This window comes from Schistocerca cancellata, chromosome 1 (genome assembly GCF_023864275.1).
Source record: "Schistocerca cancellata isolate TAMUIC-IGC-003103 chromosome 1, iqSchCanc2.1, whole genome shotgun sequence".
Taxonomy (NCBI): domain Eukaryota; kingdom Metazoa; phylum Arthropoda; class Insecta; order Orthoptera; family Acrididae; genus Schistocerca; species Schistocerca cancellata.
In genome coordinates this window covers 160,305,758-160,319,407 of record NC_064626.1, presented here as the reverse complement: position 1 = coordinate 160,319,407, position 13,650 = coordinate 160,305,758, and the positions used below count along the sequence as shown (strand labels likewise).

The following is a 13,650-nucleotide window of genomic DNA, read 5'->3' as shown; positions in this document are numbered from 1 at the left end:
GCCAAGTTTCCGTCACTTTTGACATAGGGTGGCTGCAGGACAGCTTCAAAATGGCGTCTTTAGGTGATGTACAAGCAACGTCATATAGCAGATAAAGAAATTGTGAGGAATACACACAAACGCTTGCGCAAAATCTATGAAGCATCTGCTGTCGACGGAAGTACAGTTAGTGGCTGGGCACGGAGGGTAAGGTCATCAGAAGGCTGTCGGGGAGACCATCCACGGCTGTCACAGCTGCCCTAGCCCCCTAGGACTTCCACTTGTTTGGGCCATTGAAGATGCCATTCGTGGAAGACATTTTGAGGACGATGAGGAGGTGATTCACGCAGTGAAGCAAGGGCTCCGCCACCTGGACAAGGATTGGTACCGACAGGGCATACACGCTCTTATTTCGCGCCGGAGGAAGCAAACAGAACGGGATGGAGATCACGTGGGAAAATGGGGTGTGTAGATAAAACACCTTTCTTTCATGTGTGTAATTCTCATTATGTTCAATGAAGAATTGTTCTAGAAAAAAAATACGGAGCATTAATTTCTGGGCAACCCTCGTATTTCCCGCGCCAGTTTTATTCTTACGACCCTACAAATATGCACAGCACACTGAAGTAATGATACCAGAGGAGAGAATCGAGAAGAGAGTAAGGCAGAGTTTCTCAATGAGACGATTGATACTTAATTTGCAATGAGGAGAGGAAATGAGGGAAGACCGTCTCGGTTTAGGACGTTGTTCACAGCCACAGAATCAGTTGTAGACTTGCCACCAGTTTAGCCTTGCAGAAATTAAAACTCCTCCTCTTTCGTATCTTCTCGCTTTTCTCCTCCTAACTCCTTATCCAGTTCCCTATGTAGCTGTGAAGTGGGCCAGCCGAGATCACGACTCCAGCCAGGTCAGGTTCAGCGCCCTGACGTATCCGGCCATCAGAGGAGCCTCCGCTATGAACGTGGGTAAGACGGAGTAAACACAAGCGCCGATGTTGCCGTTAGCCTTGGCGGCGTGGGCGGCGGAGAAAAAACCGCAACGGTCTCGCCTTTCCATGACTCAGCTCCGGAGCCAATGTTTTCCTGACCCTGAGCTTTGGGAACAAAAGTTTCACGCTGTACCAGGCGGCCCTGTGCTTCAAGGAGATGACATAATACCGCGCAGTTCAGTACTTGGTCAAAATGTTTTTTTCTTTCCCTCTCCTTCGATCTTTAAAACAGATAAACTGCGGCACATTTCTTTTCTGTTCAATGGAATCTAGTATAGGCAAGTTTTGAATATGCAATGACTAAGATATCTATGTCAGACCGGAAATCGAGCTCGCGTTTTCTGGTCAAGCTACAACAGTAAAAAAAGTTCAAATGGCTCTGAGCACTATCGGACTTAACATCTAAGGTCATCAGTCCCCTAGACTTACAACTACTTAAACCTAACTAACATAAGGACATCACACACATCCATGCCCGGGGCAGGATTCGAACCTGAGACCGTAGCAGTCGCGTGGTTCCGGACTGAAGCGCCTAGAACCGCTCGGCCACAACGGCCGGATACAACAGTTCACGGTAGCCTTAATAAATGTTCACGTAATGCCCGCCAGTGGGTGCTGTTAGTTATAAACGACGATACTCACTCGTCCAGTGATTTCGTTGATAATTACGCGCTCCCTCCACGGATGAACCCATCATTCACTCACTGTTTCCCTAACATCAGACGGAAAACTTCCAAATTCATATTTTATCAGCATCTGCAGACTGTTGACAGTTTTCTGGCGCGACTCGACTGCATACGACCGTTCAATGCGAAACGTGGACCACCCATCCGCCTCGCATAAAGACGCATGACCTGTAACTCTTGGGCATCGTTGAGCTAAACAGCAAGAGAATGTTTCCAGAATGAGATTTTCACTCTGCAGCGGAGTGTGCGTTGATATGAAACTTCCTGGCAGATTAAAACTGTGTGCCCAACCGAGACTCGAACTCGGGACCTTTGCCTTTCGCAGGCAAGTGCTTGGTAGAGCATTTGCCCGCGAAAGGCAAAGGTCCCGAGTTCGAGTCTCGGTTGGGCACACAGTTTTAATCTGCCAGGAAGTTTCATATCAGCGCACACTCCGCTGCAGAGTGAAAATCTCATTCTGGAAACATCCCCCAGGCTGTGGCTAAGCCATGCCTCCACTATATCCGTTCTTTCAGGAGTGCTAGTTCTGCAAGGTTCGCAGGAGAGCTTCTGTAAAGTTTGGAAGGTAGGAGACGAGATACTGGCAGAAATAAAGCTGTGAGTACCGGGCGTGAGTCGTCCTTCGGTAGCTCAGATGGTAGAGCACTTGCCCGCGAAAGTCAAAGGTCCCGAGTTCGAGTCTCGGTCGGGCACACAGTTTTAATCTGCTAGGAAGTTTCAGCAAGAGAATGTGTCCTGCCCGAAGAGCCGCGCTCATCTCAGGATATTCCAGAGAACCAGTGATGCGTGGGGGTGGATAATATCTCACATTGTAATGAGATACGTAACGATAAATCTGCAAGTCCCCTGCGAATATCTCCAAGCTTCTCATCAGCACAGATATCATTAATGTATCAAGTACTTATGTTTTGAATGTTGAAATCATGATAGATATTTTCGATATACCAATTCTGACACCCCTAAACTCCAGAGCTCGTTTAAGTATGTCAGAAGGTTCTGGTGACCGGTTGTGTAACAAAGATTACGAGACAAAATCAAAACATCAAATATTTTTAATGACTGTTAAGCACGGCCTATTAATATTATTTAACAATGACTTGAATATTTCAGTTTATATTCACAAGTCAAGATTCTACAGCTACATTAACATTTCGGAAGGCAGGGTTCACTCCATGGTGAACGGTATTTTGCACCTATATTACAGATTACTTTCCTACAACACTCCGTAAAGAGCGAGGGTAATTGACTGTCTATAAACCTCGTCCGCAGCTCGTGGTCTTGTGGCTGCCTCTGGATCACGGCGGGGTCTCGGGATCGATTGCCGGCCGGGTTAGGGATTTTCTCCCCCCGAGGACTGGGTGTTTGTGTTATCCTCATCATTTCATCATTCATGAAAGTGGCGAGACTTGACAGTAAATATTGGGAATCTGTACGGGCGCTGATAACAGATCAATCGTCATAATAATAATCACCAATTTGGTACTGGAGGGCAGCGTGGAGGGTAAAAATCGTAGAGGGAGACCAAGAGATGAATACACTAAGCAGATTCAGAAGGATGTAGGTTGCAGTAGTTACTGGGAGATGATGAAGCTTGCACAGGGTAGAGTAGCATGGAGAGCTGCATCAAACCAGTCTCAGGACTGAAGACCACAACAACAACAACAACAACAACAACAACAATAATCACCACCGTGGTCGTCGTCGTCATGGTCGTCACCATCGTCATGGTCGTCATCGTTGTTATCCTCATCTATAAGCCTCTGTAAATGCACTGATATCTATTAACTTGTTTTCATGATCCTTGAGCTCTATGTTCAATGGCGGCTACTTAACCATCGTGAATTATTCTTGGAATATCTGTTCCCTAAATTTTCCCAATGTATGATACTGTACTACTTCTACAGTAATACCATTCAACATTGCACCAATGAGTGAACAGTGGTTTAATTAGGGAGATCTTCAAATAATATAATTCAACAGCGGGCTGAGCTCTGGACTGGAAACAACTCCACACGGTATAGTGCAATTACGAGTATATACAGGATGATACAGCTGCTCCTATCACTGGGCTTCATGTACTCTGCAAGGCCATCAAAATATACGTGCGGGAGCCTCATATTCTCTCGTTCGCTACACGCAAACTACAGAAAAAATAAACAAGGAATTTAATGAAGTTAAATTTTGTACTGGAGACCACGCCTTTAAAGTTGTTCAAGAGAAACTAGTTTGAAGGGTATTTTTGTACGATTTTCTTGAATACTTCGGAAACTACGGCCTCTAACGAAAACGTATCACACTACAAGATTGACCACATTATATTTCTTACAAACAGGTAATGTTAATTTTTTTCTATAGGACTAGTAGTTTATATGCAGCATGGTATTTCAATGGGAATGCATACCATCGTGCGTCCCCTCGCGTGTATACGGTCAGGCTGTGAGCAACGGGGTCACAAAGTTCAATCATAAGTGGCTTTTGGATGTTTAAGTCAGTCGTGAAGTATGTCCAGATGGCCGAAGCTATCGCTGAAGAAGTGGAGCATCCGGGTTCGAATCCTTCTCTGGAACAAAATTTCCAGAACTACTGTTTTATTATTTCAACCCCCAACGGAACTATGTAACTATTTCATATCAATTTTCCTTCATACCAGTTTCCTTAAGTAAAACTATTAGTAGTTGACAAATACGAGGTGCATTCAAGTTCTAAGGCCTCCGATTTTTTTTCTAATTAACTACTCACCCGAAATCGATGAAACTGGCGTTACTTCTCGACGTAATCGTCCTGCAGACGTACACTTTTTTCACAACGCTGACGCCATGATTCCATGGCAGCGGCGAAGGCTTCTTTAGGAGTCTGTTTTGACCACTGGAAAATCGCTGAGGCAATAGCAGCACGGCTGGTGAATGTGCGGCCACGGAGAGTGTCTTTCATTGTTGGAGAAAGCCAAAAGTCACTAGGAGCCAGGTCAGGTGAGTAGGGAGCATGAGGAATCACTTCAAAGTTGTTATCACGAACAAAACTGTTGCGTAACGTTAGCTCGATGTGCGGGTGCGTTCTCTTGGTGAAACAGCACAGGCGCAGCCCTTCCCGGACGTTTTTGTTGCAGTGCAGGAAGGAATTTGTTCTTCAAAACATTTTCGTAGGATGCACCTGTTACCGTAGTGCCCTTTGGAACGCAATGGGTAAGGATTGCGCCCTCGCTGTCCCAGAACATGGACACCATCATTTTTTCAGCACTGGCAGCTACCCGAAATTGGTGGCGGTGAATCTGTGTGCTTCCATTGAGCTGACTGGCGCTTTGTTTCTGGATTGAAAAATGGCATCCACGTCTCATCCATTGTCACAACTGACGAAAAGAAAGTCCCATTCATGCTGTCGTTGCGCGTGAACATTACTTGGCAACATGCCACACAGGCAGCCATGTGGTCGTCCGTCAGCATTCGTGGCACCCACCTGGATGACACTTTTCGCGTTTTCAGGTCGTCATGCAGGATTGTGTGCACAGAACCCACAGAAATGCCAACTCTGGAGGCGATCTGTTCAACAGTCATTCGGCGATCCCCCAAAACAATTCTCTCCACTTTCTCGATCATGTCGTCAGACCGGCTTGTGCGAGCCCGAGGTTGTTTCGGTTTGTTGTCACACGATGTTCTGCCTTCATTAAACTGTCGCACCCACGAACGCACTTTCGACACATCCATAACTCCATCACCACGTATCCAACTGTCGATGAATTTCAATTGGTTTCACACCACGCAAATTCAGAAAACGAATGATTGCACGCTGTTCAAGTAATGAAAACGTCGCCATTTTAAGTATTTAAAACAGTTCTCATTCTCGCCGCTGGCGGTAAAATTCCATCTGCCGTACGGTGCTGCCATTGACAATGAACGCGGCCTCATTTTAAAATAATGCGCATGTTTCTATCTCTTTCCAGTCCGGAAAAAAAAAAAATTCGGAGGCCTTAGAACTTGAATGCACCTCGTATCAGTGACAAACTGTTGCATTTTTACGTTTGTTCGTTGCTCTCTTTTTTATGGTTTCGCGCAAGATATACCTATGCCCGAGTTCCGTGGCGTGTAAAAACTCATTATATACGAGGGTTGGAACTTAAATAGTGGCAACTACTTATTCACAACCGATACAGAAGAGTTACATGTTTGCACCCGTTACTGTCCTTCAGAGTAGTCACCAGCGTCGTGTCCGCCGCTCGTGGTCTCGCGGTAGCGTTCTCGCTTCCCGAGCACGGGGTCCCGGGTTCGATTCCCGGCGGGGTCAGGGATTTTCACCTGCCTCGAGATGACTGGGTGTTTGTGTTGTCCTCATCATTTCATCATCATCCAGGAAAGTGGCGAAATTGGACCGAGCAAAGGTTGGGAAATTGTACGGGCGCTGATAACCACGCAGTTGAGCGCCCCACAAACCAAACATCATCATCATCATCACCAGCGTCGTGCAGAACCCGTTGCCAGCGATGTGGAAGGCGTAGTATACCGTTACCAGAGCCTGATGATGATGATGTTTGGTTTGTGGGGCGCTCAACTGCGTGGTTATCAGCGCCCGTACAATTTCCCAACCTTTGCTCAGTCCAATTTCGCCATTTTCCTGGATGATGATGAAATGATGAGGACAACACAAACATCCAGTCATCTCGAGGCAGGTGAAAATCCCTGACCCCGCCGGGAATCGAACCCGGGACCCCGTGCTCGGGAAGCGAGAACTCTACCGCGAGACCACGAGCGGCGGACATGTGCTTTTGGTGGTGCGAATGGAGCCGTCTACTGGCTGTAGAATCTCTGGAATGGTTCTGAAGCGAACGCCACGAAGTGGTTCCTTTATCTTCGGAATGACGTACGGCCATAGAACGTGATGGAGACTACGTAGAAAAATAGGGCATGAACAAGACATGTTGATGGATATTGTCACCAAATTCCGGCTCTTAACAATAAATGTGATCCGAGAGAAAAAATGTGGGGCATTACTTATTGGACGACGGTCGTATTATAAGCATCTCGCATTGAAACCCGCGCTAAATTCCGAGCTTCTGTAAAACATACACACACAAAATTAAGAAAAAAAAATGGCTCTGAGCACTATGGGTCTTAACATCTGAGGTCATCAGTCCCCTAGAACTTAGAACTACTTAAACTTGACTAACCTACGGACATCACACACATCCATGCCAGAGGCAGGATTCGAACCTGCGACCGTAGCTGTCGCGCGGTTCCAGACTGAAGTGCCGCCCTAAATTAAGAAATTCGCTTTTTAAGCCAAGGATTCCACCTTGCCTTCTTGCCTAAGTGAGCTACACCTGCGTCTCTGTGTAGACGGATTGTCTGTGGCGCTGGTACCACGGGGGAACTTCCTCTGCGTGGCGCTGGTGCCACGGGGGAACTTCCTCTGCGCTGTGTCAGCTAGACAGACAGGCGGTGTGGCGTCGCTCAGCATTCAGAAAGCGGCGCGTGAGGCGGCGATGCAGCAAACCGTCTGGAGTGCACAGTAGCAGAGCCAGGTACACAACGTACCGCCCACACGCGCGGCACAGCACAGCTCGCAGCTGGCGTTCATTTGCATCACAACGGGGGCACCGTCGCCGGAAGCGGCGCTGCACGTGTAGTGCCGGGAGGGCTAAGAGAGGGGCTCGGGTTGGAGGCGGGGTGTGCTCCCGTAGAGCAGGAAGCCTCTGCAGCAAGATGAATACTCGTGACTGAGATACACTTCGTGTCACATTATACCTCTATGTCAAAACACGAGTTATCAACACCAACAGCCACCAGGAACTCTTAAAGTTTCAACTATAACCTCCAAAAATAAAGCTTTTAGGGCTTCTAACAACCCTACCACAACGAAGGTCAAAAATTAAAAATGATTGTGGTGTTGCTCACGCTGCTAAATACTGCTTTTTCGGGCAACAACAAAGTTATTATGTGGCAGGTGTCATTAGAGCACAGTTAATAAAGGTGGTGGTGGTGATTCCAAGCTCGGATGCAAAGAGGCCTAGGTTTTATTCTGCGATATTCAAAAGTTTTGTAGATGCGCTTCACAAACCATTCTTGAAGATTACACTTTTGCAGGAAAATGGTGATGTAAAAAAGTAATCAGCTCTCCGAATTTAAGTTACACTTCTTTTTTATTACTTTTGCTGCAATATCACGTAACACACAAAACATCACTTCACAATACAAAACATACTTGAAAACATCTTCCTCACCGTTGAAGTTCACATTTTATAAACTGGCTACAATATGCGTCTTTCAAACATGACGTCCAAGACTTGACTTTTTCAAGGTCCGACACTCTAACAAACTAACAATCGCTTACGCGCCCAAAAATCAGAGTTACAAGTACGAAAAAGATCATAGTGACAAAAGAAAGAATACACATAAGAATAATATCACTGCAATATAAACATATCGATGTATCAAAAATGAAATCAAATCTGAATATTGTCTCAGAAATATGTTAAGTAGTTAACATAAACACAGTAGAATATTACTGGTATCGAGAGGTTGAGTTGAGGTGCCGCAATGGTTATGTAATTCAAGTACCATTACAGGCTCCATGCCTCAGCGGGTAAAAACGGGATCCTTATACGGTCACTCTCATCCTGTTGTCCATCCGTTTGTCTCTACGACTGTTAAAACTGCTTGTCTTATAAATGGGTACACGTATCAAGCTCAAATTTAATGTAATATATTAAGGTCTGCCGGCCGCGGAGGCCGAGCGATTCTAGGCGCTTCAGTCTGGAACCGCGCGACTGCTACGGTCGCAGGTTCGAATCCTGCCTCGGGCATGGACGTGTGTGCTGCCCTTAGGTTAGTTAGGTTTAAGTAGTTCTAAGTTCTAGGGAATTGATGACCTCATACACTCCTGGAAATTGAAATAAGAACACCGTGAATTCATTGTCCCAGGAAGGGGAAACTTTATTGACACATTCCTGGGGTCAGATACATCACATGATCACACTGACAGAACCACAGGCACATAGACACAGGCAACAGAGCATGCACAATGTCGGCACTAGTACAGCGTATATCCACCTTTCGCAGCAATGCAGGCTGCTATTCTCCCATGGAGACGATCGTAGAGATGCTGGATGTAGTCCTGTGGAACGGCTTGCCATGCCATTTCCACCTGGCGCCTCAGTTGGACCAGCGTTCGTGCTGGACGTGCAGACCGCGTGAGACGACGCTTCATCCAGTCCCAAACATGCTCAATGGGGGACAGTTCCGGAGATCTTGCTGGCCAAGGTAGTTGACTTACACCTTCTAGAGGACGCTGGGTGGCACGGGATACATGCGGACGTGCATTGTCCTGTTGGAACAGCAAGTTCCCTTGCCGGTCTAAGAATGGTAGAACGATGGGTTCGATGACGGTTTGGATGTACCGTGCACTATTCAGTGTCCCCTCGACGATCACCAGTGGTGTACGGCCAGTGTAGGAGATCGCTCCCCACACCATGATGCCGGGTGTTGGCCCTGTGTGCCTCGGTCGTATGCAGTCCTGATTGTGGCGCTCACCTGCACGGCGCCAAACACGCATACGACCATCATTGGCACCAAGGCAGAAGCGACTCTCATCGCTGAAGACGACACGTCTCCATTCGTCCCTCCATTCACGCCTGTCGCGACACCACTGGAGGCGGGCTGCACGATGTTGGGGCGTGAGCGGGAGACGGCCTAACGGTGTGCGGGACCGTAGCCCAGCTTCATGGAGACGGTTGCGAATGGTCCTCGCCGATACCCCAGGAGCAACAGTGTCCCTAATTTGCTGGGAAGTGGCGGTGCGGTCCCCTACGGCACTGCGTAGGATCCTACGGTCTTGGCGTGCATCCGTGCGTCGCTGCGGTCCGGTCCCAGGTCGACGGGCACGTGCACCTTCCGCCGACCACTGGCGACAACATCGATGTACTGTGGAGACCTCACGCCCCACGTGTTGAGCAATTCGGCGGTACGTCCACCCGGCCTCCCGCATGCCCACTATTCGCCCTCGCTCAAAGTCCGTCAACTGCACATACGGTTCACGTCCACGCTGTCGCGGCATGCTACCAGTGTTAAAGACTGCGATGGAGCTCCGTATGCCACGGCAAACTGACTGACACTGACGGCGGCGGTGCACAAATGCTGCGCAGCTAGCGCCATTCGACGGCCAACACCGCGGTTCCTGGTGTGTCCGCTGTGCCGTGCGTGTGATCATTGCTTGTACAGTTCTCTCGCAGTGTCCGGAGCAAGTATGGTGGGTCTGACACACCGGTGTCAATGTGTTCTTTTTTCCATTTCCAGGAGTGTATGTTAAGTCCCATAGTGCTCAGAGCCATTTGAACCATTTTTATTAAGTTCTACAGTCCCTTGGAAAAGTAAAAAAAATTGAAGCTTGTCAGTCAATGCGATCAAAAAGTACGGCAATTAATGTCGCATATTTTGATACTTGCAAACTCACTCATCAATACCTACAGGATACTTCCCGTTGACCTACAATCATGAAAATTGGCAAGAGGTATGGTTACACACTAAAACTAACGGAAAAAAACCGAAAATTGTTCATCTGTAATTATATCGCAAGGAAAAAAATAAATTTTTGGCATTTGTTATCCGACTGTCTGTCCTGAAAAACTCTCTTTTCTCAAATGGTTCAAATGGCTCTGAACACTATGCGACTTAACTTCTTAGGTCATCAGTCGCCTAGAACTTAGAACTAATTAAACCTAACTAACCTAAGGACATCACACACATCCACGCCCGAGGCAGGATTCGAACCTGCGACCGTAGCGGTCGCTCGGCTCCAGACTGTAGCGCCTAGACCCGCACGGCCACTCCGGCCGGCTCTCTTTTCTCAAGAATGGGTAGATGTATATCTCTTCTCTATCGATATTTACAACAGACTAAAATCGTGGAGATTTTTGATTCCTCAGATAATGAACTAAACTGAAGAACCAACTGGTGCACCAGTTTAACATCGTTTAGGTCTCCCGCAACACGACGCGGCATGGACTCAACTAATGTCAGATACAGTGCTGGAGGCAATTGACACCATACATCCTGCAGGGATACCCATAAATCCGAAGGAGTACGAGATCTCTTCTGACCATCACGTTGCATGGCATCCGATATGCTCAATCAGTTGCTTGTCTTGGGAGTCTGGTGGCCAGCGGAAGTGTTTTAAGCTCAGGAGAGTGTTACTGGAGCCACTCCGTAGCAATTCTGGGCGTGTGGAGTGTCACATTCTCCTGCTGGAATTGCCCAAGTCCGTCGGGAAACACAATGGGCATGAATGGATGCAGGTGATCACACAGGATGCTTACGTACGTGTCACCTATCACAGCCACATCTAGACGTATCAGGGGGTCCCATATTACAACAACTGCGCACGCCCCGCACCATTACAGATCCTCCACCAGCTTGAACATTCCCCAGCTGACATGCAGTGTCCATGCATTCATGAAGTTATCTATATACTTGTACACGTCCATCCGCTCGATACAATTAGAAACGAGACTCGTCGGACCAGGCAACATGTTTACAGTCCCGCAGCTCGTGGTCGTGCGGTGGCGTTCTCGCTTCCCGCGCCCGGGTTCGATTCCCGGCGGGGTCAGGGATTTTCTCTGCCTCGTGATGACTGGGTGCTGTGTGATGTCCTTAGGTTAGTTAGGTTTAAGTAGTTCTAAGTTCTAGGGGACTGATAACCATAGAGTAGTGCTCAGAGCCATTTGAACCATTTTGTTTACAGTCATCAACAGTCCACTGTAGTTGTTGACGGGCCCAGGCGAGGCATAATGCTATGTGTCGTGCTGTCATCAATGATACACGTGCGGGCCTTCGGCTCCGAAAGCCCATATCGATGATGTTTCGTTTAATGGTTCGCACGCTACACTTGTTGAAGGCCCAGCATTGAAACCTGCAGCAATCTGCCGAAGGGTTGCACTACTGCCACGCTGAACGATTCTCTTCAGTCGTCGTTGCTCTCCTTCTTGCAGAATCTTTTTCCGGCCGCAGAGATGTCGAAGATTTGATATTTTACAGTATTCCCGATATTCACGGTAGACTCGTGAAATGGTCGTACGAGAAAATCCCCACCTCATCGCTACCTCGAACATGCTATCTCTCATCGCTCTTGCACTGACTCACGTTCAAACTCACTCAAATGTTGATAACCTACCTGCCGTTGTAGCAGCAGTAACCGATTTAACAACTGCGCCGCATACTTGTCATATAAAGGCGACGCCGACCGCAGCGTCGTATTCGGCCTGTTTACCAAGATGATGGATTGATAGATGTGCGTTTGGCCTGGTAGCGAACAAAGGTCTTGTTACGGTATATCCCTGTATGAGTTTCAGCCCCGCCATTACGGCCCACGTTGTGGCAACTCTATAAAAATGTTGTTTTCGCCCACAGACGTTTCCGGTTCGATGAAAGTTGGCAACTGCGATGCCACCTGTCAGCCCTCAAATTTCGTGGACGTTGCTAAAGTATATATTGTGCAGAAAACAAACTATCGTACGATATTTGAAGTCGTCCATATTAGTTTCCTTTCTGAAGCTGCTTTCATCGCATTGTGTTCCTGATTACGACTTATTGTATGTATCTCACTTTCTGAATGCACTGTGAATATGCTGTTCGTATTGTGCTTGATTTGTCCTCGAACCTCAATGTTGTTGTGGAGTTAATGTTTCACCTAAAACAGAAGCTGGTTTCTTTTTCGCACTTTCTCGCATTTACTGGAGAACTCCTTGTTTGCAGCTTTGTACAGAATTGGTATTGAGCTTCACTAACATCTTGTCATGGAAAGAGGATGTCTATCTGCCTTGAGCGGTTTTGCTTCTAGCAACTCAGCATGCTTTCTAGTATTAGTGACTGCGCACATATTTACCATGCAGCAAAGATATTTACATCGACGTGCATATTTATACATGGCATTGTATGGCATAGTACAACGTACTTCCACCGTACTGAACGCTACTGCATTTACTTAACTCTAGTTGTACAAAATTCACTAGTAGATCCAACGATGAAAGCATGACAGCTTATCAATTTTCGTTGGAGCAGGAGGATTATTGTTACTGTAGAAGGTATTGTTTATGGTACCTGTTAGTAATGTGTCAATACATTTGAGTACCCACTGTTGCAATTTATTGTTTGTATGGAAGAATGGCCAATTCAGTCAAAAGCTGCAAACATGGATTTCTCCATGAAGTACGAGGAAGTACGAAAAACGGATGTAAATTAAAGTAGATTACGAACAACATACTTATAACGCATTTAAATCGAGGAATTCACACACGCTTTCGTAACAAGGAACAAATGTCCACAGATCAGCATGCGAGAAAACCAGCTTCTGTTTCATATGAAACAATAAAAAAAAGGGACCATTTACTCCGCCCAGTATTATAAAATTAAACATAATACGAGTAACAATTTCAAACTGCAATTCAAAGATTACAATAGGTACAAGAAAACGTAATCAGGAACACAACGCATTGAAACCAGCTTCTGCGTCATGTCGTATCATATAATTTTTACTTTTTTGACATCTGCTAAGGCGCAAGTACTTCCACTTAATAACGGCCACAAGGTGGAAATTGCATTATTTCGTTTTACAAATAAATAATATTACACTCAAAAGGCGACCACTTCATTTACGAAATTTTACGGAACTGTGAACCCCAGTTACGAGAAGTTAATCTTTTGATAGAGATTTCTGGAATATATTACTCCGTAAGATCACAAAAACCTTTCGTTTCCTGGTCCAACTTTACCAGTAGTCTACGAGGCCCACCCACGAAGTACAAATGAAAAGTATTGTCGTCAGATTCGCGTATTTCGACGTAAAAATGCGGAATTTCGCGCTATATTTTCTCGTATTCAATGTTCACTGCCAGGCCACTAAGAGCGCTACTGTCGTCCTCTGCTTCCGGATCGCAACATGTGCCCCGAGTTTCTGATATTTCAGTGTTCTGTGGTTACCACAGTGTCGCATACAAATTCGCGTTACGTAACTGG

The 13,650-nt window shown here is 46.6% G+C and overlaps 1 protein-coding gene across 3 annotated transcripts in view; it reads right to left on the bottom strand.

The window, feature by feature from the left end:
• LOC126167629 (protein yippee-like 2) overlaps positions 1-13,650 on the bottom strand; it is a 685,352-nt gene that overhangs the window by 181,365 nt on the left and 490,337 nt on the right. The window lies entirely within an intron of this gene.